Here is a 3,827-nt window from a genome sequence, read left to right as displayed (position 1 = left end):
CCCCCAACCAATAAGCATTTCTAAGGTAATACAAAGGTTCACTGTTTGATCTTTCAGCAGGACTACCGCTCTTCTACCTGAGGCACAAAACAGGCTCAACTTAAGGAAATAAACCCCAGAATGCTTTGGTTACAGAGCCTATTTCTGCATGTGTGTAGAGGCAGACAGAAAGAAGCGCCTTAGTCCGGCAGATGATAGTTAAGATATGAGTGTCGCCACTGAAGCTCTCTCCTAAAGAAGCCATTTTAACCACACACATCAATAGCCAACCCTCTAGAGCAAAGCACAGAAATAATTCCAGATAAATCATTTCCTCACAGAGCCACTTGCTTCGTTCAAATGCACCCATGACCTTCAGCTCTGCCTCTTTCCACATCATATAGCCTGGGAATATAAAAGCTTATTAGCTCAGAACATTGTTTGTTCGAAGGCAATGCACTAATGAGGCGTTGCAGGACACAAACGTCTACAGACTTTTTTCCTTTTGGAGATATTTTTTCCCCGTCGCCAGAGGAGCATAATGCACTGCTAATGGCATCTCCTCTGCAAATGGGCAAATAAAAAGAGAGATGAAGTAGAATATTGCTTTACCATATCAAAGGAAGTGGCATCCACAGACTGTGCAACTGTCTGTTTGCATGTTGATGGGTGAGCAGGAGGGTGGACTCCAGTCGATCGGCACAGAGAGGAGCTGCCAGAGCGAAACACAGATAAACAGTGAAATTGGACGGCAAATACACAGAAGCAGACAAATAAACAGCAGAATTTAAACAACGTGGCAACAACAAATGCACTCTTTTTTTTAAAAAAAAAAGAAACTTTAAGCATGCAAGGACAGACTCGTGCATATTCCAGAATGCAATTATTATTTCGACCTTACATCATTTTAGTCACATCTACAGCAGCGTGATGTGCTTCTGTGTAATCTTCGAGACAGGACAAGTCCTTTATACACAAACCCAGAGCTGACTTTAACAGGAGACAAAGCAAAAACACTGCAGATCTGAAGTCCAGTCCTGAGTTGTTCCTCTTTGTGCTGTCACTGGAATGTGTGCAACTTATTTACTGTTAGTCAGGATTTTGTTGCTTTGCTACTTTAAGCCGTCACACATTGCTGAAGACGACGAAACATTCATTTGTCTGTGACACAGGTGGATAAATTAGCCTGAACCAACTGAGCAGGACTCACGCAAGTTAGAAACTTTAGATAAAACAAAAACTTTGTATATATATATATATTGAATACCTCTCCACTTTAGCAACCAGCACAATAAGTTGTTGTGGACATTTTCAACAAACTCATATTTGTGCACATCTTCTCTCTTTATAAAATAATGAAAGTCTCAGAAAGTAAGCATTAGATGCACATCTAAAATAGCGTGAATTTTGGAGTCAACCCAGTTCAAGATGGTTGCCACAACCAAGTGACTTTAGGAACCAAATAAATTATTTTCTAAGTTCCTTAGGAAACATAAACATGCTTTTAACTTAGCTAATTTTACATGTACTGAGTGAAACCTTGGTGTGGTAGTAGTTGAGAGACATATTCTAAGCATTCATGAATAGGCTTGTGCAAAACTGTATCGTTCAATAAATCAGGAAAAGCTGTCATTAATATTTGCCACCTTGCGATTAGTGCCATGTGATGATGACATATTTTTGTGTGCAAATGTGCACCATATATTTTATTGTCTCATGAATGCAATTCAGGAAAAAAACAGTCTGCAGTTTGTTCCAAACTGGGAAGCCAGAGATACCACAGCCCCCCACCCAGTCACTCTGCCTTTATACATTTGCTACACCCAAACCACCCAATTTCCCAAACACACCTTCTTGTTCTGTCTTCAGCTACGCTTGATTATTACGAATAAACAAAGAGCCATGAACTAAGATGGGCTGTCGGCAGATGTTTTCCCCTCTCCCATCCTGGAGACCTTCAGAAGGGTACATGAGAGCCGGCAACTGTAAACTGGGAGGAGATGCTGAAGGTCAAAACTTACAGTCACAATCTTTTTKTTTTTTTTTGTGAATACAAAACAGAAACAAAAATTTGCAAACACAGGAGTATAAAAAKAAATGGTGCAGATAGCTCACTTTCTGTGCAGAGAGGGTTAGATGCCTTTGCTCTCAGGAGGGTGGCGTATGAAGAGTGTGTGATTGTGTGCATCTGACAGAAACTCTCCTGGGTAAGTGAGGATGATGTAAGGGGGCAGCTTATTGACTTCTCCCCATGTCGAAGAAAGAAAACAACCCACAATGATCACTTTAATACCTCAAAATTGATAAAAAAAATTGACAAAAATAGTAAGAACACATCAAAAAACATTGAATTTTGGTTCAACAAAATTATTTTGAACAAACTAATGAAATTGGTCTTGACAAAAAGGAGGGCAAAGATTGAGAATAATTTGACCACAGGGTAAACTACAGTCCTACAATCAGCATCACGGTCACTTTGCATATTATAGGCTAGAAGGTAGTCACAGGGCTGTTTGGTGTCCTCGTGTGTACCACACTGACCATGGACCACAGAAAGCTAAGGACAGAGCTGTCTCAAGAGCTCAGAAGGTACATTTTTAAGCAGCATGTTAAAGATAAACGGTATATGACCATCAAAAAAAGACAAAGAGGTCCTCTGGACGAGTTCTTCTTTGTTGAAAAAATAAAAAAAATGTTTTGTCTCACCTCCAAGACACTTCTTCAGTCTGAAGAGACTGAGGAAATGAGAAAGATATGACCACCTCCAAGCAGCTGAATGATTCTACTACAACTGCATCGATCATTCAGATGTTTAAGGTCCACATGACTGGAGACAACCTCCACTTGTAATACCACTGGCACCCAAAGAGTCCAGAACAGCTTCCAGAGAGATCAGAGGTGAACTCAAAGGTTCATCAGTAGCTATGTTTACAAGCGCAAAATTCTTTGATCGGATTGAAATRTATTATTAAATGGATTAAATAATCGGAATGTATCGTTTACATGGGCACAATCCAATCACGACAAGTGTTTACATGCACCGGGCTTTTATTCTGAATGGAAAGAACTGACATGCACAGTTGCTAACTTTCCCTTAAAAAAAACAGAAAAAAGTTCTACTTCCGTATTGAACATAAACAAACAGCTTCTGAGCTCAATGGAGCACCTGTCCGTGGTGGAGACGTTACTGCACTCCCTGGTTTAGCTGCTGGTGACACGCTGACTTTTTTTTTTGCAAAGCGTCACAGGCTGCGTGTCTTCCTTCTTTATTGAATGAGAAAACGAGAGGAAAATTTCTGTGCTGCTGGAAACCGCTGGATGAAAGTCAGCAGACATGCACAGTCAGGTCTTTTCCACAATCAGAATAAGGTGATTGGATTAAGTGTTTACATGCACGCTGTTCGGATTATCAATCGGCATAAACCACCTCTCTCATTCCGATTACAAATTCATTTGGATCGAGCTGAATCGGGTCAAAATAATCCGAATGGGGTGTTTTCTGAGAGAGTTTGGTGACGAGACAGACCCAGGGCGCAGGCAGGTTTCAAAATATAACAAAAGATTTATTTAAGTAACAAAAAGAGGGCTGATTGCAGCAAACTTACTAGAAAAACGAGGATCACAGGCAGGGGGAACAGAACACACACAGAGCACCATAACAAACAATGATCCGACAAAAGACAGAGACAGGACAGGGCTTAAATACACAGAAAACTAATGACTGAACAGAAAACACCTGAGGAGAAACACAAGGGTGACAATCAAGGTAATGTAGGGGACACCTCGAGTGAAGAAACAGGACTTACTGCCTGAAAGCAGGTCTCGCACAGGCCTGAGAGCACACAAAC

The 3,827-nt window shown here is 40.8% G+C and overlaps 1 long non-coding RNA gene across 1 annotated transcript; it reads right to left on the bottom strand.

Moving 5' to 3' along the window:
• Positions 1-565: 565 nt before the first annotated feature.
• On the bottom strand, positions 566-2,297 carry LOC106522877 (uncharacterized). Its single transcript, XR_001310829.1, has 3 exons — positions 2,095-2,297; positions 1,830-1,969; positions 566-691 (listed from the first exon to the last, which is right to left on the bottom strand). It is a non-coding gene; the product is annotated as an uncharacterized LOC106522877 (long non-coding RNA).
• Between the last annotated feature and the right edge of the window lie 1,530 nt (positions 2,298-3,827).

This window comes from Austrofundulus limnaeus, unplaced genomic scaffold (genome assembly GCF_001266775.1).
Source record: "Austrofundulus limnaeus strain Quisiro unplaced genomic scaffold, Austrofundulus_limnaeus-1.0 Scaffold138, whole genome shotgun sequence".
Classification (NCBI taxonomy): Eukaryota; Metazoa; Chordata; class Actinopteri; order Cyprinodontiformes; family Rivulidae; genus Austrofundulus; species Austrofundulus limnaeus.
The sequence above is the reverse complement of the archived record's forward strand: the minus strand, read 5'-3'. Positions and strand labels throughout refer to the sequence as shown.